General features: G+C 33.6%; 1 protein-coding gene and 1 long non-coding RNA gene across 2 annotated transcripts in view; both read left to right on the top strand.

The window, feature by feature from the left end:
• LOC134843739 (WASH complex subunit 1-like) overlaps nt 1-23,483 on the top strand; it is a 382,840-nt gene that overhangs the window by 188,188 nt on the left and 171,169 nt on the right. The gene's annotated exons all lie outside the window — the stretch shown is intronic.
• LOC134845190 (uncharacterized) lies at nt 472-14,555 on the top strand. Its single transcript, XR_010162721.1, has 3 exons — nt 472-579; nt 7,067-7,194; nt 14,428-14,555. It is a non-coding gene; the product is annotated as an uncharacterized LOC134845190 (long non-coding RNA).

The raw sequence follows: 23,483 nt of genomic DNA, 5'->3' as shown, positions 1-23,483 counted from the left end.
TTCAGCGTTCAATTTCACAAATGAATACAAACTTTTCGAAAGTGTTTTTAAAATCAGCTCCAAGAAATTAGAAAAAAAATCAAACTAGGTTTATGCTGGTATGAGCTATGAAAAAACATGGACTAAGGGGAAAAGGTTTGAAAATTTATTACATTTTGGCACTAATCATACTTTTACTCCCAGAGGCTTGCACGTGACACAGAAGTTTTCCTTTTTTAAACCGGTGTTTTATCGATTTACCGTAATCTTACCGTAAATTGTTTCGAAATCATTCGAAACCATATCAACGGGGATCCCTTTCGAAAATGGCAACTTGAAAAAATGTCAAAAATGGCAAGTTAAATTCAGGGTGTAGCAATATAAACATAAGAACCCGCTTATGCTTCCACTCATTGTGTCCATTCTCATTCACGCACAAAAAACTTGCAAATATTTCGAAATTGGACTTTGATTGTGGTGTGATGCCGAATGCAGACTATCGGGGGAGTGACACTGATGCAAGTGAGTTCAGGAGAAGAGTCTTGAGGGAGTACACCAATCTCAACTGGTTCGGAGTCATCAGCTTCGGAGACGATAGAGGTCAGGGAAATTGAATCATAATCCATCTTTTTTTTGTATAATATGATTATCTCGTGTGTGTGTCGAAATGCGTCGATTTATTTGTAACTCTACTTTTTAAATGATTGAAATTTTTCATTGTGATAGACACCTATTGCGCGCAGAATTTGGTCTTTGAAAAATTCTAGGAGCTATTTAGTATCGGATAAAAAAGGCAAAAAGGGCAAGAAAATGGGAACATGTATTTTTTTTGTGCAGTTATGTTCAATTAGATAGCAAGAATCAAAGACGTACATCTTAATTGACTCCTTTAAATCATTGTCATTTTCAAATTAAACCTCCTATTTTGAATGCTGGTTCTTTTTCAGTCCGCCATTTAATTTTTTTTCCGAAAATGGATTTTTGAAAACCTATTTAAGTTTCTATTTCAAAAGCCTGTTTTTTGATGAGCCAATTTGTAATAATACATTGCAGCGTGAACAAATAAACAAAGTGTAACAACATTTCTTCCGTCTCAAATACCCTTGAACAACTTGTAAACAAATTTGTATTGTCATTTCACGAAGGGCTTGAGAAACTGGAAAGGAGTACCCTTAAGTTTCAATTTTTCAAGTACGGCTATCTTTATTCCCATCCCCTTTACCTCACCTAAGCATCCTTTATGGTGTAACGAGTGGACTTAGACAAGGCTTAGCATGACGACCAAATATGTTCGTCATAGTCTAATTAGTCCAATTTTTGAGCACGCCCTGTTTTTGTAACAATCTGACAATTTTAACAAAAATATTATTAGTGAAAATTTGCAGTTAGGAAGAAAAGCATTAGGTTTTTTTGTGCGCTATGACTATGGCTTAATGCGTTCTTTGACAAATGTTGTCAGTATATTCAAATTGATCGTTATGCTACTGATTGGTTGTTATTCTACAAGCTGACGTTTTTGTTCAAGAGACAAGTGTCAGCATGACATTCCCTACATTTTTTTTCCATTTCAATTTCCGTGGATAGTTAGCATTCAAGACGTGCATATTTGTTGGGAGAGTGAGTCTTATGCAAAAAACGGCCCAAATTCAAATTTTTATAAATCTTTAGATAAATTTATGCACTAAAATCAGCCAATCAAATTCAAGCACCATGGCCAGGCATTTAAATCAACTATCCAGCAGAAAAAAATATTTGCCGAATTTAACGAAAATGTGAAACGTAATCAAATAATTTAATAAATTTTATGTTTTTTGTGAAGTTTTTCCCAGTCTGGAAAATTTCACTAAAAAGGCTTCAATGAAAAAACTGTTATCTTTTTGGTCATTTTGGCCAATACTTTTAAGTGCTTCAAATTTTAATTGAAATGCGGGACGATGATATCTGCATTTCATTGGCTAATTAATCAATTAAATTGAAACACAATGACATAAGACCAAGATGTACAATTTTTTATTTTGGGCCGTTTAGCGCATAAGACACGGGAATTTTTTTTTACTTTTACTTAATGCCCTTTCAGTGGATCTTACTATTTTTAAGAAAAATTACTAGCAGAATCGAGGTACATTAAAAACATAATTGTTCATTGTTAAATTAAAATCAACTTGAGTTAAGCAGCTAAACTTTTGTCAGTTCAACGTTGTTGAGCTAACAAATCAAACACGAAAAGAGTTATCAAGCACCAATTACCAATGAAAAAAAAATCAGAATTGGATCGAAAAGACTGGATCTATTCACTAGTTTTCTCCATAATCCTATCTGAGTTTTATTTAAAATCTGATTTCATGTAATCTATAAAGTAAGGGGAAAGCCACAAATCCAAAAATCACAAATAAAACGCAAATAAGTAAAAATGAACTCAGTTAGATAGATCAAAAATAGTGTGCTTTCATCAGCATTGCGAGTAGAATTTATATCATTCTAAATTATACTTTTCTATCATGCCCTACTTCAATTTTGTCAACGCCTTTCAAAAATTATCAAGTTTCAATTGAGGAACGTTCATAGAAAAATTTGAAGTTTGAATGGAAAACTAATTGAAGAAAAGATTCTCAAGTTTATCAAAGAAAAAAACGGATATTAAAATTCAACTGCGATACAGTTAGTACACAGGAAGTCAATAAATTTCTCAAGGCAGAGGATCCGAGATAAAAATGTTGCAAGCAGAACGATCTCTCTTCTAGGCTAGTAAAGTAATTATTTCTTCGTTGAGAAGCGGAAAATTTACCTTGATTTGACAAAAACAACGGAAAAGCATTAAGAAACACCTCGGATGCAACCTTTAATCAGTTATTTTAGTTGTTTGAAATTATCAAGTTCTTCATTTTTTCAGAGTGTCTTATTTCCGCCATTGAAGACAATTGCGAACTATCAGCTTAGTTTTTTCTTCAAATTGAGCCAGTTCAGTTTTATGGGTAGTTTCATTTATTGAAGTTCAGGCTTTTGAAAAAAAAGAACGGCATATTTGTTCTCGTGATGGTTTTTTTTTCTCCAGACAAAATTTGATTGTTTAGTTAGCCATTTTTTACTGAATTTTTTGTGTCATCAAAAGTTATTGTTGTCTTGAGCTCAAATAGAAAAAATTATTTAACTTGTGTTTTCTTGCAATGTTTTGGTGGTTTAAAAACTGTGAATTTCGATATTTTTGCGCGATATATTCCGTGATATCAACACGAAAGCCCAGATTTAACCCGCCTCAGGAAGCATTCCAAGTTGTATTCAGGCGTGATATTTGACCGCTTTTCACATTGCTAAACGCGAATTATATAATTCGTACTCCACATAGCAAGTGAGGTGATTTTTTTTCAAGGACCTGAAAAGCAGTTGGAACCTTCAGGGATTTGCCCTGATATAAGAGGTTTTGTTTTCCGATTTTCTAAAAAAAAGTGCGGCATTTATGCTTCGGGTTTCCTTTTCAATTTTTCACTTCATTTAAGCTTTTTTGACGGAGTTTTCTTTCGCCATCTGAGAGATAGGTAGTCCTGAGCTCAAACTTCAATTAAGAATTATCTTTTGATCCTTTGCGAAAAGTTACCTGAAAACTGCTAATTTTGTCAATTTGGTATATTTCACGAGCGATATAATGTATTCCAATAACAAGTGTAAGCGGCAATTTCATGCATTCCAATTTGAAATAAGGCCAGCAAGTCAGTCCTTTTCAGTTAACAAGAGTCCAAACAGTGCAATGATCTAGGAGTCCAAACAGTCTAGGAGACCTTTTCATTAGGAGTCCAAACAGTGCAATGAATAGGCGCACAATTTGGTGTCTGTAGGTTGGTGGAATTCAGAGACAAGTCTTTAAAATTGCTTCAAAACTATAAGTGACAAATGATGCTAGCCTGATGTTTTAAGACGATTTTTCCTCAAGGGAAAGGACCTACGACCCACTCAGTTCTTCACGGATACCAAAATTGAATTGAAACGGATTGAATTGAAACCAAAATGGAAATAAAGTTAAGCAAAATGTATTTTTCTCGTTTTTTATGGTCAACAGTGAAAAAAAAATTGTAAGGCCATTCATTTTGAACAAATCATTGCATCATTACAGTTTTGTCACTTAAGCAATACGTTTTCTCTAAAGTTCAGGGGCGGATCTTTATTTTCTCGAGGGGGCGGGGGCCAAGTTTTGTTTTAAGTCGACCAACTTGATTTTAATAGCTCTCCTAATGCACTAAAAAGACGCTGTTTTGGCCAAATTTTCTGCGCCCCAAGAAAATTTTTGAAAAAAGAGGTCAAAAAAGACGTTTTTGGGCACTTTTTGGAAAATTTTGACAAAAAAATTGCGTCTTTTTGGCGCGCGCTCCCCTCAAAGTTAGTTTATAATGGCACCTAATGCGCCTTTAGAAAAACTTTAAGGTCAGTAGGCCAAAAATTGATTTCTTAAAAAGTACCAAAGGGCGGTCGGAAGCGTCCGCCAAACCACCCCCCCCCCCTAAATCCGCCCCTGTTCCAGTTACCTGACTCACTGTTTAATTGTGCAGTGTTGACCATCTGCGATACGTTATGCTTCTGAGAGGGGAATTTTTTTTTAGAAAATTAGGCCTGAAGGTTTTTTAGGCCTGAAAGTAGGAAAAATTATGCTGAAACGAAAGTAGACTGAAAAAATTGGTACCTACTAAAAATTATGACTTGTTTTATACAAAAATGCACTCTGAGGATATAAAATAGTATTTGTAGACTTGGTTGATTGATTTTTTTTTTAAAAAAAACTATAAGTGACAAATGATGCTAGCCTGATGTTTTAAGACGATTTTTCCTCAAGGGAAAGGACCTACGACCCACTCAGTTCTTCACGGATATGCTCGGGTGTGCCCCTGTTTAATCCAGTTGCGTGGATTAAACTTACAAAAATTTCCGTAATTTCCGCCTACAGAAATCTATAACATAGTTTATGTCATCACAGGTGTTTTGTTGCGGATTCCGCAACAAGCGAATATAGCTAGTCTTTCTAAATTACGCAACTGTAGAAGTATTAAGCAAAATGTAAGAAGACTCCGCAAAATTAAGTGAAATGCGCGAAAATTGTTAGCCGAAACTGCATATGTAAGCCGGTTCTGATATTGTTAATAAAATGAACTAAAACAGATATTGCGTAATAACAATTAAAATTTAATGGAAGACTTTTTATCTAAAAGAATGGAACATATTGTCAGTATTTGATAAACAATAAAAGTGGAGTGCAGCCAGTATTTAGACAGCCGCGTATTCATACTCGTCAGTTTTTAGACAAATACTGTATGAACCAATCAGAATCGAGAAAAGACATAAATAATCCAAAATAAATAATAGTTATTTATTAATTTCTACTGTGTCTCGATTCTGATTGGTTGAAACAGTATTTGTCTAAATACTGACCAGTCTGAATATGCGGTTGTCTAAATACTGATAGTTAACCAAAAAAGTTGAGCTGTAAATTGAAACGAACTGAACGGAACGTATTGTCAGTATTTGTGATGCAACAAAAGTTGAGCTGTAAACTGGAAAGAACTTACCAAAACTTTTTGCCAGCATTTGATACTTGAACTGAACGAAAGGTGTTTTCGGCAAAATTGGAACTAACAAAATAAAAAGTATTCTCAGTAATTGAGATTTTACAGTGCGTTGCGCTCTTTAAAGGAACGAGTTGAAAAGAAACAAGTTGTCAGTTTTTTTGAAGAATTTTTGTAGATTTTGTTAGCTATTCGCCCCTTTTGAATTTTGTTAACTATTTCCCCATTCTCGGACCGCGTTTGTTCCACCCAACGCATATATATATATATAGTGTCGAAACAAAAAAATGAAATTTTTGAAACCGTTTTTTCACACTCAATGTTTTACCAAATGCAAGCTTTTTCTGAATGTCCAAGTGAGCGTTTGAATTGAAACCAAAATGGAAATAAAGTTAAGCAAAATGTATTTTTCTCGTTTTTTATGGTCAACAGTGAAAAAAAAATTGTAAGGCCATTCATTTTGAACAAATCATTGCATCATTACAGTTTTGTCACTTAAGCAATACGTTTTCTATAAAGTTCAGGGGCGGATCTTTATTTTCTCGAGGGGGCGGGAGCCGAGTTTTGTTTTAAGTCGACCAACTTGATTTTAATAGCTCTCCTAATGCACTAAAAAGACGCTGTTTTGGCCAAGTTTTCTGCGCCCCAAGAAAATTTTTGAAAAAAGAGGTCAAAAAAGACGTTTTTGGGCACTTTTTGGAAAATTTTGACAAAAAAATTGCGTCTTTTTGGCGCGCGCTCCCCTCAAAGTTAGTTTATAATGGCACCTAATGCGCCTTTAGAAAAACTTTAAGGTCAGTAGGCCAAAAATTGATTTCTTAAAAAGTACCAAAGGGCGGTCGGAAGCGTCCGCCAAACCACCCCCCCCCCCCTAAATCCGCCCCTGCTCCAGTTGCCTGACTCACTGTTTAATTGTGCAGTGTTGACCGTCTGCGATACGTTATGCTTCTGAGAGGGGAATTTTTTTTTAGAAAATTAGGCCTGAAGGTTTTTTAGGCCTGAAAGTAGGAAAAATTATGCTGAAACGAAAGTAGACTGAAAAAATTGGTACCTACTAAAAATTATGATTTGTTTTATACAAAAATGCACTCTGAGGATATAAAATAGTATTTGTAGACTTGGTTGATTGTGTTTTTTTTTAAAAAAACTATAAGTGACAAATGATGCTAGCCTGATGTTTTAAGACGATTTTTCCTCAAGGGAAAGGACCAACCTATGACCCACTCAGTTCTTCACGGATATGCTCGGGTGTGCCCCTGTTTAAAAACTACCTGCAGTTTTTTTAGTTACCAAGGAAAAATAATAATTTAGAAGCTAAACAAGTATATATGTAATGATCATACGAAATTAAGGCTGGCCCAATTTAATTTTTCTTCATTTAAACAACCTTGGAACAACCTTGAAGAAAGAAACAAATTCAAGATTTTTTCATGGTTGTTTGAGCGAAGAAAAATTAAATTAGGTCAGGCTCAACTTCGTATGATTATCTTGAAACATCATATCTAAAGTCCACAGCCAGCATTTAAACTCAATCATTTCAGGCGGCTGTTGCAGACTCCAAGAATACACCTACTTAAACTATGGTCAAAACCATGGACTATCTCCTTATGAGTACATGGCAAAAATTATGGACTTTTCCACTGCAGGGAAAAAACTGGTCTTCATCAGGGTAAGAATGTTTGGAATATAGTCATTCATTTGTCAACTTACGAATTAATTCAGAGAATTGCTTATTTTTGAGATCAAAAAATGAAATTGTACCGATGATTTTGACCATTCTGCAGCTTTTTGCATTTGTTTTAAAATCCCACAGCTCTTGATATGAAAAAGACAGTTTTTCAATGATTAAAAATCTCAAACTAATGATGAATTATATATATTACATACTTTTGTTTGTCTTTTTTATCCTTGTTTTAAATATTCCAACCTTAATTTACAGTAAAATTTCGAATATCATTCATGTATAGAAGAAAAAAATGTTAGTCAAATAATTAAATATTTACTGCGACAATATTGCACGATTTGGGTCAAAAAACAGATTTTTGAACATAGTTTTGCCTGCCGCGAGCAATGACAAACTCAAAATGATGAATTTTTCATGCTTATAATAGTATCAAAAAAATTTTGTTCCAAACTGGGCAATAATCCATCAATAAAAGAAATTTATCACTGAAAAAGCACCAAACTGTGCGCAGAAAAATTCAACCTATTGAGGCGCCGCTGACTGGTTTTCTATGAACTACTTTATCATCTAGACCTGATTGGTTAACTTGTGTACAATTGGCTCAGAAAAAAAAAGATTGTAAACCAAGAAAAGTAGAAGTCTTGAACTCTTATAGTTAACTTGGGTTAGCATCTTGTTCATATGTTTTTTTTAGAAATAAATTCAAAAAAGAAGGTTTGCATTATTTATATACTTTTTATTTTTGTTTGCTTCATGTCAATTTAAAACGATATATAATTTTTGGGTGTACACTATTTTATTGATTCCCAAAAAATCAATTAAAATAGTCGCAAAAAAATAAATTATTTATCTCTCGACGTATGAATTAGGCTGACTATAGACTGTTTAGGCTCATTGAACAATTTCTCTAATGATGATCATATTGCGAGTAAACAACGACTTTATTAATGTCTGTGTTCATCCGTATTAGGTTTTTTTCGTTTCAACTAATTTTGTTGTGTTAAAGATTTTTTTTTGTGGTATCAATTAGTTTGGCTTTTCCTTAAATTGAAAAAAATAGACACTTTGACATTCGATAGTTTTTGTCTGATTACTTTAAAGAACAGTTTCAATAGTTCGTACGTAGGGGAACCATTGATCTCCATTTTTTATAGTGTTTACTTCTTTTGTTTTGTTTAAACAATAGAAACGCTACTTGAATTAGAAAATTATGTTTAATTTGCAGAATTTTTAAAACGGTTTGGTTGTCACTTCTGCGCACTAAAAAATTATACAGATCTATTGTTTTTATACACTGCTTGTAATTTATAATGAAAGACATGAGCTGATAAACTGTCTTGTTTGATAAAAACTAGAATTAAAATGGTTACATTTTCTTCCTCATGTTTCAATATGTTGCTTGAATGTAAGTGTGCTGTCCAAATTGTTTTTTTTTTGCAGATGGATAACTGCACCCTTTTAGTTCAATCATGTTTCGGTTTCACGTAAAATTCATGTAAAATTTTTTTTTAATTTACTTGTAACAAATTATTAACCTTTTTCTTCTGTTATTTTTAAGCTTGTTATTCTCCATCCACTCTGCTTTTTTCTCCGAAACAGGTTTAAGATCTGTTGTTTCAATAAGTGTTCCGAAAGTAATAGTGTCAATCGCACAAAAAAATACATTCACAGTGCTGTGGTAAATTGAAAGATCATTGATTTTAATCAGAGGATGCAGAGATATTGATGTCACTTTTAACACCATAATGATCAATCATTGCATGTTCATGAATTATAGTGTAGCTTGGAAAAAAATGCAAACGCCAAACCTAGGGGGTTGTCCGAGTGTTTTGTGTATCTGGTGTTCTTTCAATTGGTTCAGATATCAGCTTAAAATCAAGCAGTTCCACTTTTCCAATGAGTTTTGTGCCGCAACTGGTCAATGTTCCTTTAAATCGCCTTTTTTGTATCATCATTTTTAGCGTCAGTTTTTAATTTAAACGTACGCGTCTACAAAAATTCGCGAAGAATTTGTCTCTTTTTTTGCGCTGGGGCAGGGGCGACTTGTAAGCAGTTTCTCTGTTTCTGTTTGATACAGTTTGTCGAGAGAGTCGAATTGAATTCTTTTTTGAAGCCTTACATTTCAAATCATTCTCTGAATCATGTTGATCTCTAGAAAAACTTGCTTCTTTTGGTTTTTCCATCTTATATAACTTTGAAAACTTTGAAAAATTGATACATGTTTCTTAAGCACATTTCTATCAGAACAGCAAAAAAACTTCGAGTGTTGTTGCAGAAACATTTTATCCATTTCTTCAGAATTTGATCTGCAAGAGCATTGTTTTTGAGGACAAATCATTTCGACTTCAAGTTGTTGCATGCTTTTGGCAATTTTCCCAGAACTGCTGTTATGTTTTAGCTTACAATTTTTGCCGCTAAGATTGAAAGTGCAAAAAACATATTATGTGTGTTTTTGTGTCACGAACTCTGAGCTTTTTCGGTGATGCAAATTTTCAGTTTGTATTTCTTTTTGAAAAACTAAAATATAGATTTATGACAATTGCATGCTTCGCTCTATCTGATTTTGCTAATTAATTTGAGAAAAAATGATCAATTTTCAAGTTCGAGATAAAATTGACCCTTCAGCGGAAATTGCCTTGCTCCCCTCAGGATTAGTAACAGGAAAGTAATGAAGCTCAAACTTTAATATCGATTTAGCGATCTAATTTTTTACGCATCGTTTCATTTTAATGTATAATGTTTTTAGTAGAAAACTCAGGGATGAAAGGAAATTATAGCATATTTTTTTCATCTAAAATCAATGTTTGAGCTTTAATACAGATGCTGCTTCTAACATGTAATTGTATTGTCCTACGTCACTGTGAAAGACAAAGTTAAACACAATTTTTCTACAGTCGATAAAAGTAACTGAGTACCATCAACACGATAGCATCACTTACAACTTAGCAAGGAGCAACAGAAAAATAGATTGCATTTTGAAGATTTAAGTTTCAGCTCAAACTATCAAAAACTTCCCGATGGTAGTATGAATTTTAGTTAAAACTGTTAGATCAATAGAAAGAAAAAAATTGATCACAATCCACTTTAACATTTAGAGAAAATAATTTTCAATGTAAAATTTGATGTCTTTGAAGTATTGCCTTGACCAATGGATTTACTAGAGAATTGTTTGAAACTTTTAAAATGGGTACCGAGCAAAAACCTACAGAAAAAAGTTACGATGAAATGCAACTTTTTAACTTATCGAAACACTTCACAACTATACAACTCCATACAATAAAATTTTGGTTTATTTGGTTAACTTTTTGTAAAAAGCAAATTGAAATTTTAATACGCTATTATATAATTTTTGATCTTGCTCTAAGATTGAAATAACAGGTATTATGGTTGATCCTAGTAAAATATAAATGTAAGAAAACACGGTCAACGTTTTTTTTTTGTGCAATTCAATCTAAAATTAATTTATTTTAACTGTTTTTGTCACTTTGATTGAGTATTTAAAATGATACAAAATTTATTTTTTCCAAAAATTTGTCCTTATTGCAGATTTGAAAAGAATGTTTGCAACCCTGCACATTGAAAAGAAACATTTCAAATTCTTGATGCACTGTGGGCTTGCATCACAATGCAAATCATAAGTGCTACAGATTTACAACATTTTTGCAGATATGCAGAACTCAAGCACGAATAAAACATAGACAACTATGTGACATCTAAGTTCTCAGAGTGAATTGTGATTAAAATATTCAGTATTGGATATATGATCAAAAAGAGTTTTCGTTCAAAATGCTTCAACGCATATCAGAAAAACAATACAGGAAATTATGCTTTTCACTTTCAACGTACCAGTCTTATTAAAATTAAGATAAAAATCTGCTATGAACAAAATTTAATTGATGATAATTCTTCGCTTTATTATAATCACTTATTATACGTTTTATCAATTATAATAGATTAATAATTTATCCAATTTTGGTACAAGTACTCTAGACAATAATCGATTATTATTTTTTTTCAATTTCTAATTTATTTTTTTTCGAACAAAAACCCTTTTCAATAAAAAATAATCGACTATAGTTCCTTTTGTTTCCTTATTTCATCTTCAGTTTTGAATTTGAGTTGCTTATTGTTTCACTTTGCTGAGACATTGGCTCATGTGAAAAATGGAGAAAATGTTCTCGCAGTTTGCAAACCAATTCAACAATCAGCAGACTTTTTGTTCCGACTTTCGATACGAAAGTAACGGAATATTTGTGCTCGGGGTGGATTTTTGTTTTCTTCAGACAAATTTCGACTTTTTAACTAGCCATTTTTGACGGAATAATTTTATATCATTCGAAAGCTATTGTTGTCCTGAGCTTAAATTTGAAAAGATATTTTACTTGTGATCATTTTTCGTAAAGTTATTGGGGTTTAAAGATTGTCATTTTGGCCAAATTGGGACAATTAAAGCGCGATGTATTTCGCGCTATTAACGCGTAAGCGGAGATTTAATCCGTCATAGAAGTCGTTCCAAATTGGTTGAAAGAAGCTTATTTGTCGTAATTGATTTTTTAGAAGGAGAGAAATCAATTTTTTTGTACTTTGTATGGCGTGTGGGGGGATGATTTTCATTTAAAAAAATTCAAGTTTTAGAAATTTTTTTTTTGGTATATTTTATTTAATTTTCTTATGTTAATACTGCTCCATAATTCCCAAAAGGCAGTCGGAACATTCAGCGCTTCGCCCTGATACGAGTAGTCTTGTTTGTTTTGTGTTTAGTTGACAGAGTTATTTTTAACATATCGCGCGAACTTTTCAACTAATCTGAAGGGATCTATATAAAACATATGATCCAAAAAAAAAACATCTCACTTTCAGAGATTAAGCCTGGTGAAAAAATAAAAATTTTTTCATTGTGTGTAATATTTTTAGTGTGACAAGTTTTGGCATAATAGGAGATTACAATCCTTTATAGTCGATCATTACTGATTTAAAAACTTTTTCTGCATCAATTTTAATCCAAAAAACGGATTAAGGAGATTATAGCGCTTTGTACATATCACGATTATAATCAATTATAAATCCTTTGAACGCCATATTTTGGTAATTATATTCAAATATAAACAAGACTGCTCGTATCAGGGCGAAGCCTTGAATGTTCCAACTGCCTCTTAAGGTTTTAGATCAGTAATAACATTAAAAAATTCATTGAAATAAAACAAAATGAAAAAAAAATTTTCCTAAAATTTGAATTTTTTATGAAAATCATCCCCCCACACTCAATTAAAGTACAAAAGAATAAATTTTGCTCCCTGTAACAAACCAATTATGGCAAATAAGCTTCTTTTAACCAATTTGGAACGATTTCTAAGACGGACTAACTCTCCGCTTACGCGTTAATAGCGCGAAATATATCGCGCGTTAATTGTCCCAAATTGGCCAAAATGGCAATCTTTGAACCCCCGTTACTTTACGAAAAATGACCACAGGTGAAATATCTTTTCAAGTTTGAGCTCAAGACAACAATACCTTTCGAATGATATTAAAAAAATTCCGTCAAAAATGGCTAGTTAAAAAGTCGAAATTTGTCTGAAGAAAAAAACCCAGCCCGCGCACAAATATTCCGTTACTTTCGTATCGAAAGTCGGAACAGTCACAAAAGTCAACATAATAACCCTCTATAATCGATTACTTAAGCATAAACTTGAACATATCAGATCAGTACTCTATTTTGAACACATCACATGATGCTAAGTGGCGATTTCTTAAAACCAGCCTATCGGTAGCTTTTGAGCGAACAGGAACGAAGGAGGGTGCTAGGCTTTTTCTGCTCAATTGGTTGCTAAAATTAACTCTGATAATGAGAAACACCAGCAATGTTCCATCGATGATTCAGTACTGCTACAATGTTGCAATCTTTTTTTTCTGATTTTTATCTCTAATCAGAACTGTATTGGTACATAACAGATTCTGATGCAGCTCTGAAGCTCAACTGAAGCAGTCATGGTTTGCACTGCGAGATCAATCAGTTTCCTAATCTGTTTTATTTGTAAGATAAGTCGGTCTTTTTTTCTCTCAAATAAAACGCCCTACAATGAAGCCCATATTATATTTCTTTGTAACTGCGTCGAGCGTAACTTACGACGGAGTGAAAAGATAAATGTGTTATTTAAAAAACTGAGAAGATGTCTGCAAAAGACAAATTTATCTAAAAAGCGACAGTACAAAAATAGATTAAAAATTAATTGTTCCAATATGACTCCTGAAATATGGGCTTTTTTGCTTCTTCGGACACTTAGGACGCTGTCTTAAAAGGGAATATCACACGACAGCAACTTACCTAAAAAACTCAGATGCAGTGAAAATAAATAGCAAAAACTATTCGAACAAAGCAATCTTAAGAGAAAAAATGAACAAAAAAACCAAACTTAATTTATATATGCGGCTCAGAATTTTGAAAAATCAGGCCAAAAAAATCAGGCCAAAAAAAGCACTTTTTGGAAAAATTTGACCAGAAAATCGCGTTTTTTTTGGCGTGCATTCCCCCTTTAAAATTAGTATATATTGGCGCCAACGGCGCCTTTAGAAAAATTTTAGGGTCAGTCAGCCCTGTCGAGGATAGGCCGTTTGTATTATTTCCCCACATTCCAGACTGTGTAATTTTGTTGAGCGAAGCTCTTTTTTCGCGTCTAGAACTTTCACGTGGTACCACTATTGCAGCCAAGTTTGGTCAGGTTGTGGTAGACCTGAAGCTAGAGGTCAAGTGAGAGCTCGTTCTCACACACTATCATTGCCATGGCATGGGATCGATTACACGATCTGACGATTCTAAAGTGAACGCCTTACCACTATGCTAAGTGCCCCTTTTTATATATACAGGGGCGGATCTATGATTTTCTCGAGGAAGGCGGATTTTCAAAAAAAAAGTAGACAATGTTCGACACAGAAATAGTTTTTTTGTGTTTTTTTTGGAATCCAATAGACACACTTCTTGCTATCCTTAAGGTGTAATTCAATCGGGCAAAAAATCAAATCCACCTGCCCTAAGTTCACTCCCGCCCTTTAAAAACTAAATTATACCTGTTAAAAAAGAGAAAAATTTTTTGTCTTCTTACTTCTTTAAGCTTTACAAAACATTTAATTCCTATGCCCAAAATAAGATTTTACAAAACTACTGTGTTCGGATATTACTGCGCGTTTTGCATTGCAACAAGTTACATCTCTTTGTTTTTGCAGGCAGATTTCTACCCGATTGCATGTGTGAATGTGATCACGCGGATAGCATTCGGAAAAGGTAAACTTCGGATAGTAGGCACAGCACACGTGAACATAGACTTCATGTTACCTCCTATCAACAGAATCATGCACAGGCAAGTTATGTCATAAAGGAGGAGCGAGCAAAAACATTTAATAATTACATTTCTGTCAAAAGTTATGTAATTATTAAGAATTTATCGCTGTTTGGGATGCAATTTTTCAATCACAGGATACAAAAGCGCAAAAATTAATGTAATGATTTGAATTTTTTTTGAAAACCACTCCCCTCGAGCTATTTATAGTACAAAATGATTCATTCAGCTTAGAGTAAGGTATTAGTTTAAAATTAGCATGCCTCCATTCGAGAACTGGGCAGGAATACATAGCCGCTTACGCGTTAATGGCACGAATTTTATCATTGAAAAAACATTAGGAATTGACGAAATTGGTAATTTTTATTCTCTCATGTTTTGCCAAACAAGATCGCAGGTTGAATTTGAGCACAAGATATCAATATTTTTCAGATGATATAAAAATTCTGTCAAAAAAGACCGGGCTAGGTCTTTTACCAGACCGACTTTTTACCAGACCACAACGCAATAACTCAATTAAAAGAATTTTACATTAGTGGAAGATTCGAAAAGAAAGCGGTTTAGAACAAACCAAACTTTGCGGAGAAACCGTGAAAACATTGGGTGCCGGACATGATATTTCTTCAATACCCGTACTGAACTTTGTGTACAAATTCATGTCTGATCTGCCATTTAGCAGGGTAAAGATTTTTCTCAGGACTGATCTGGCATTATGCAGTCCTGTTCACAGGTGAACATACATTTTTGTCTACAGGCATGGTCGTACCTGGATCTTACATGATCAGACCTGAAAGAAACATGTTTATGCCTGCCACATGTTTGATTTTTATCTGCCGCATGATAATGCCTGACTTGCGTATGACAAAATCAGATTTTGTCACGGCTATTTTTAACCGCGCATGCAAATAGATTGTTTACAGCGTGTATGCGGAAATCTCCAATAAACAAGAGAAGCTATATTTCCTCCATTTTTATCATTTCTTTTCAAACAAAAGACCCCAACCACCCCCCAAACACAAATCTTATGGTTTTTTAAGTTTATAAATGGAGGGGATATAACTTAACTAACGACATATCTTTGTTTTTTGGTTTGAACAAAACTTTTACTTAAAAAACATTGAAAATTTTCGTTTACCCATTTCAGATTTTTGATTAAAAATGAGTTAGTTTTATGTTGACAGGAAACAGAGAAAATTATCCACACGCCCCGCTAACAACGACTCCCTGCTTGCAATTAAAGAAAGATGCATCTAACCACTACAGTAAATTACCAACAGTAAATTTAACCGATGTCAGAAAAAGTAAAGTGTCACATTATCAACCTGAGTTTATGATGTTACAATTTAACCATTTCTTTAATTATCTTATAATACTGAAGATACCGATTTGAGCATATTCGGTTCAGGCATGGTCATGTATCCTGCAGATGTTAGCATGTTTAGTTCAGGTATGATAATGTATCCTGCAGGTGTGAGCATGTTTAGTTCAGGTATGATCATGTATCCTGCAGGTGTGAGCATGTTTAGTTCAGGCTTGATCATGTATCCTGCAGCTATGAGCATATTCGGTTCAGGCATGATCTTGTATCCTGCAGATGTGAGCACGTTTAGTTCAGGTATGATCATGTATCCTGCAGGTGTGAGCATGTTTAGTTCAGGTATGATCATGTATCCTGCAGGTGTGAGCATATTCAGTTCAGGCATGATCATGCATCCTGCAGGTGTGAGCATATCTTCATTTAGCACATCTGATGCAGGTCTGATGCAGGTATGGGCATGCCGAATATAGACATGTTGCAAATCTGTTACAGACATGAATTTTGTATGATTTTACAAGGATCAGACATGATTATGGTCAAAAAGTTCGGTACGGGTAGTTGTTGGCGTTTGCATATAATTTAAGCCTGGAAATGATGTTTCGGAAAGTTGGAAAGTAAAACATTGTTGAAGGCATTTTTCATGTTTATAATTTATGCATTTCAAAAACAGGCTGATGTTATTAACGGATGCCCATCACAAGTGGTGCTTTGTCATGAATAACGCTTATTATGGACTAAACTTGCCAAATTTTTCGAAAAGCAACGTTTGACAGATGAAGAAATAGCGTTTTGAGGTTCTTGTAAAGTTTTAAATTCGGCTTGAAGTCCTTTCGGCTTGAAGTCCCGTCGGCTTGTTGTCCTAGACCCAAAACATTGACTTTAGCTATACTAAACGTTGTAATTACATCTGTCAATCAAATTTGTTTATCGAGTCTGGTAAACGGTCCATGTTATAACTTTTCTGGTAAAAGGAGGGTCTGGTCAAGGTCGGTCCTTAAAAAAGACAGTTTAAAAGTCGAAAGTAGCAGACAGATTGATTATGTGCATATCACTTGCTGCAGAAATTTTTGTTTTGAATTGTATTTCAAGAATCTAAGGTAACGAAAAATTGATCGCGGATACATGCAAAATATTCGCTGATTGGTCATTTCATTTTCGCCATAGTTTTTCCATTGTTGTTCCGACTTCCGAAGAAAAGGAGATAGTTATATGCTCGGGGTGGTTCTTTTTTAAACAGAGTATTTAAAAAATCTCCTTGGGGATTGATCCCTGATTCGTCGTGCGCCCCGCCGAGTATATTAACATGCCACGAGTCTAGCTAAAAAGCTCGTTTTATAATTTGATGCTGAAAGTTTAACGCAAACCCTTCCACACTGAATTGTACGAGCAGTCTTGGTTTTTACTACTAGTGTTCTTAGAGTTTATGATTGTGTTGGCAGCGCTTTGAAAAGAAGAATTTCAAAAACAGACCCCAACCCCCAGTGTTTACCAGTTTTGACTTGAAAACTGAGATTCATATTGAAGTGCCATTTCTCATTTCGGAATACTGAGAAAACACTTCCGAACAGAACCTAAATCAAAGCCGTTTCGATTGATATAAATTTTAGAAGTTGTTGAAACCATTTCTGTTGACACAGTTTCCAGTTTCAGCTGTAAATGATAAAACAACACTTTTAGATGACGAAAAAAATATTTAAAAAAAGTCTAAGAAAAGCAAAGAACAAAGAGCAAGCAAGGATACACGGATGCTGAGCAAATCCACATGTTCTGACCACATTCATTAAAATTTAAAAAAATATATTACAAAGAAAGCTTTTTGTCTTCATTATCAAAATAGTGTCGTTTTTTAGCATGGTTTGACGAGAAAACTATATAAACGCATAGAAAAGTAGAAAATTAGGCGGAATGGACATCTGTTGTTTTCAAAAAATGAATAACAAACAAAAAGTTATAAAGGTGCCCGATATGTAAGATTTTCTATTACTTCTGATTACTAACTGATTTTCGTTTTTTTTTCAGATTCAAACGGAGAGTTATTGAAGAATCCTTGAGTTTTGATTGGTTTAAGCAATTTGTCATCTGTCGAGACCAGCCATGGATATGCACTGAAGGTCAAGGTGAAAGTTAGCGCGTGGAGGTCACGAACACCGAAGTTTGATTGATGAATGCTGCCTTTTGTCCTCAATCGCTGCATTAGATATTTAAATATTAGTTTTCAGATATAAAAGTTTAGCATTTTTTTTATATACAATTAAACCAACTTTGGCAATATATTTTTCAAGAATAGCTTGGATAGACATCAATATTAGTCAACTTGTTTGTCCAACTGTCCCTCTAGTTCTTAAGGTACGAACGAAAGTTAACAATTTTTTGTTCGAAGTCTAACCTGATTATGAGATTGGTTCGGAATTTTAAAATGCACAATATGAGGCTATCTGTACATTGATTTTATCTTCCTACCTGGGTACCAAACATTGCTCAATCAATAATTTTGCAAAAGTGATAGTTTTCAAATCGCACGATTCGCTCAATACGCAAATTTGCTTTTCCATTGCGCTTTTTTGTAAGCGAATTCACCGAATTTGATTTTAAACAGAAACTCTGAATTTGATTTTTAAAAGAAGCAGAATTAGATACTTTGTTAACTTTGGGCCGTATACGACAGAAAAGACCCAATCAGCTTAACTAATTGACCAAATTTACTATTTTTAAACATCATAAAATTGAGCGCGACCAGAAGCTCAGTGGGAATCGTCAATGCGGCGCGGCAAAAAGTCTGAAGAAGAACACAGTGCTGATTTAAATAATCCGGACAAAACGCATCAAACTAGCAAATTAAAACGCGTTTTTCTATAATTATTTTTTTATAGGTCAAAATTGATCAAGACAAAACTTGCTTAAAATATCAGCAGAATTGTTTTACGAATTTCTGGACTGAAAATTTACCTCAAAGATGGATTATTTTTGGGTTTTTTAGTCAATGAAAAGTTACGCCAAAACTACTTCGTCGATCAATGGCATAACCCAATAAAGCTCTTACGTAGCACAACAAATTTTATGAGGAGTATACTCTCCAAAAATATTGGATAAAATAATTTATTTTTGTTTGACAGACAAAAAAGTTCGCTTTTACTATATAAAACACCAATTTTTTTATATATAAAAACAATATTTGAACAAATTGTGAATTTTTAAACATTTTGAGATTATATCCTTTTTAAAGTTTGTTGGTCTACCTAAGATGTTTACTTTGGTTTAATTATGCCAGTGATCGACCAGTTAGTTTTGGCGCATTTTTTGATTGACTAAAAAACCCAAAAAAGATCTAATTTTGGGGTAACAATTTAGGCCCAAATTTCGCAAAGTTTGCACCATCAAATCTGCTAAAATTTTCAGTAACTTTTGTCTTCATCAGTTTTTGACTAAAGTCAACCCAATTTGAGAAAAACGCGTTTTAAGTTTCTAGTTTAATGCGTTTCGTCCGGATAATTTAAAGTTTATTTTTAAGCAAATATTTTGGATTTTATAGGTTTTATAGAGTAAAAATCAGGTTTTTTGGCTGCCGTAATAAACAATTTTTTCTATACAGGTTTTTGAAAATTTTATACTTCCAAAGCTTTGTTTGGAAATGTAAGAAAATCCTTGCGAAATAACTTTCTCATCAAATAACTTGATATTAACAGCTTATTTCTAAAAACTTCAAAAAGTCAAATTGACCCAATTTTGGATTAAAACATTGGCTTCGATTTTTGCAAGAAAAACTGGCAATTTTAATTTCGGTGAAACTTTCAGCAAACTTTTGATCTTGTCACTTTTGGTCCAAAAATTTCATGTTTGAAGTTTCCAATGTTGCTTAATTTGTCCGGATAATTTAAATCAGAACTGTAGAGTTTTCATTGAATCATTAAATCTAAAACAATTTGGATATTTTTTTGAAACTTGTCAAAAGAATTTTTTGAATTTTGCATGCCACAAAAACAAGAATTATGCACCTCAGTTTGGAATGATAATTTCACGCAGGGAGTTTTGGGAACAATCGAAAAAATCTCAAAAATTAGTTGATCGCGATCCAAACCTATATTAAACACAATATGTCGAGAAAAACGAAATATACTTGAAGCCGGCAGTATAGTAGAAAAATACGCAAAATTAGTCAAGATGATCAAAATACATGACCAAATAAGATCAAAACGATTGTAACGTAAAATGAGTTCTTCAAACTTTTTTTTATCATTTCGAAATAACTTGCACTTTCATTGAGATTTATGAATGATTAGAGATGAAGGATTACACCGAGAAAAAATAGTCAAAATTTAAATTGAGAGACTCAATAATATATATAGGAAACGAAAATTTGTAAACAAAATTATCACTTTAATCGCAAAAATTGATCAACATTTACATACAATTTTTGTTCTGTTAGTTCATTGCCGCCGTCCGACAGGCGCTATCAGTAATTCAAGAGCAAAAATTTGTGTTTGAACGGAAAAGTAGGAGATTAAGTAGTTTGGTTTCAATGCGTTTTCAATTAAATATCGGGCTGTATAAAATTGCATATAGACAAAAAAGCATAAATTTTGCTAGCTTGATTTACGTAATATCGCGGGTTTTTGCAACTAAATTTTCCATTCTGGAAGAGCAGTTCATATCCTGGTTTTGAAAAAAACTGAATGAACATTTCGGTATGAAATTTTAGTGGTAGATGCATGACTATTTATTCAATTTTGCTAATTTCGTTAGAAAATTGCAGAACAAAAGCTAAGTCAGTAACCATTTTTTGTGTTCATTGACAACCAAATATCTGATTTAAAACAAGACTGCTAGTATATCAGGGCAAAGCCCTGAATGATTCGACTGCCCCTTAATCCAAATCGAATACGTTTCGTGAAAAAAATCATGAAAACCTATGTTCTCGGAAATTATCAAAGAACAAGCATAAAGTTTTGAGTCGTACGAAATTAATACGACCGATTAGCTAGCCTCAATTTATTTTGAACAATTTGTTGATTATTTTGTTGATTAATTTACCACGCATAATTTATTTTTGTTCGTAATAAAATATTCAAAGTTCGCATAAATTAGTCCAGAGGATGGTCAAATTGGCTATTTTCAAGCTCCCAGAATTTTGGGATTGAAATTTTTTCCAGTGGAAATGAAGGTGGCTATGTGGCTCTCCTTGGAGATGGCCCTTGCATGTTTTCATAGAATCAAATACGATTTGTTTGGGCTTGATAATTTGTTTTCTTATATTGCTTCTCATGTGTTTAAGAAATCAATTTTTTGCACATATTCTAGCGAAAGAAAACTGTATCCAGTAAGACATTTTTCATGTTGCATCAACGTGGATGTTGCGGCCAAATTTTTCTGCTGCTAAAAATGACGAAATAATTGTTCCATTTGTAACAAAATCTTTTTATGATCACAGGAAGACATCAAGGATTTGAGCTGAAGTTCAAAAATATTTGTCAGCTCTGGCCTGTTTTGAAGAGTTCTGGTGCTTCAAAAAATACCAATTTTGCCAACCTGCGATAAGAACTGCGTGTTTTATAGCGTACTTTTAATGCTCAAGTTTGATTTAACTCGGCTCAGAATTGATTGGTCTTTGATCTTAGGCAGACTTTTTGGCCTTCCTAATAGAAAACCAGGCGCTTTGGGAATCATTTTGTACAAGACATTGCTTGTTAAGTGATTTTTAACACCAAAAATGAAAAACGAAAACGTCCAATGTTTTAGAAATTTTTTTTGTGATGAAAAAATTACAGGGGTACCTTCAAGGGCAGTGATTAATTTCAGGGCTCTGCCGTGATACCAAAATTCTTGTGAGATTTTTTTCAAATACGAGAAAAAATTTTGATTATGGTTAGTTTCCAAGTAAGTTTAGAGATTTTAAAGGTGCTTTCTGCAAATTTGATCAAAATTGAAGAGAATTTTTGCGTGAAAAAATCAAAAAAAATCTAAAGTGATTAAAATAATTCCAAGTTGCTCAACAAAATTCGTTGCAGTTCGTATCCCACTCGTGTGGGTCTTTCACTTGAAGCAGCAAATTCTCATCTGCTTGTCCCCTAAGTTGCCGACAGCCACACTTACTTAGCAGACAACTGCACACGACTAAACAAGAACTACACTGCTCGTGTCAAGGCAAAGCCCCGATTGTTCAGACTGCCTTGTAATCTCTATGGAAAAATGTTAGTGGCTCTTTTGCCTCTCCCCCACCTGCGAATTCTGTAAAGTAAATTTTTAAGTAATTTCTGCTAACATTTTATGTTTGCTAACAAACTTGGCATCCGGACTAATTATACCCTGCCTAGCATCATTCGGGCTCTTACTTAACCTTATCAAACCAACCTTTACACAAAAAATTGATGCTTAATTGAGGTGGGGGAAAAGTAAAAAGGGCCGTGTTTGTTGAAATTTAAAGAAAAATGAAAAAGAAGTTTCAAAAACGACCTCGCCGCAACCTAAGTAAGTAGAAAGTGATATATGTTCCGTCAAAAAAGGCTAGTTGGAGAGTCAAATTGGTCTGGAGCAAAAAAAAACCAACTCGAGCACAAACATTCTGTCACTTTCTGGGAAAGTCGGGACAAAATTATGCTCACCTTCTACTAAACAAAAACTCTCCTCTTGGCTAAAGAAGAAAAAACCGTAAGACCTAATGAGGAAATTGGGGATCTTTTTCAAATTACTGCCATTTGTTTTGCTGAGTTGGCTGCTTCGATGAGCCCCTTTACGAGAGCTGATTTTTGTAAGTTTTTTCTTTTCCTACAGAAAATTGGGATATTCATCTGCGGCAGCATAGATAGTACAGTTCTGACTGATTCAAATTAACCGGACGACACAAATCAAAAGTTGAAATTTAAAACGCTTTTGTCTAAAAGTGGGTTGAACTTAGACAAAAAGTGATCAAGACAAAACTCACCAGGATATCAGCAGAATTTTGATGCAATTTGGTGCAATTTGATTTGGTAAAGTTGGCCAAAAAAGTCACCAAAAAATCTATCAATTTTGACTTTTTCGTGGACGATGAATGAGCCAGAATTAGAGGAATAATTGTTATCAAAACAAGCATACCAAAAAAACAAAGCTCGGCCATAAAGAGGCCAAACAGTGCAATTTGTGAACTGGAAGCGGATTCCGTAACAAGGACTCCGCAACTGAAAGCTCATTTTGTTCTTTTTTCGTTTTTTTTTTCCTTTTCTTTGATCGTTCCGACAAAATTGTAACATGTTTAAGGACTTATCTGTGAGTCCAGGAACGTACAGACACAAAACTGTTTGCCTATCTAGTGCAAATTTTGGCCTTGTTATTTTGATAGAAAATTTCATTCATCTTAATAAATCAATTAAAGCAATAGTCTAATATTAGATTTCATCATAGATCATAGTCACAACCTGTTCTTTCAGTTGAGATGATAGTTATCTGAATAGATGATTTAAGTAGTTCTTTTTAATAAGTATGAATGAGATATACAAGATTGAATAAGAGCCTTAAATACCCAAAATGGAGTGGGATATTTAGGTTGTTATGTGGAATTTAGTTTAAAAAACAATAGAATCTACCTCTGTCATTTCTGGAACGTGAAAATTCAGAAAAAAAACATATATTTTTTTGAAATTTAGCTATTGATA

This window comes from Symsagittifera roscoffensis, chromosome 4 (assembly GCF_963678635.1).
Source record: "Symsagittifera roscoffensis chromosome 4, txSymRosc1.1, whole genome shotgun sequence".
In the NCBI taxonomy this organism is placed as follows: Eukaryota; Metazoa; Xenacoelomorpha; order Acoela; family Convolutidae; genus Symsagittifera; species Symsagittifera roscoffensis.
The sequence above is the reverse complement of the archived record's forward strand: the minus strand, read 5'-3'. Positions and strand labels throughout refer to the sequence as shown.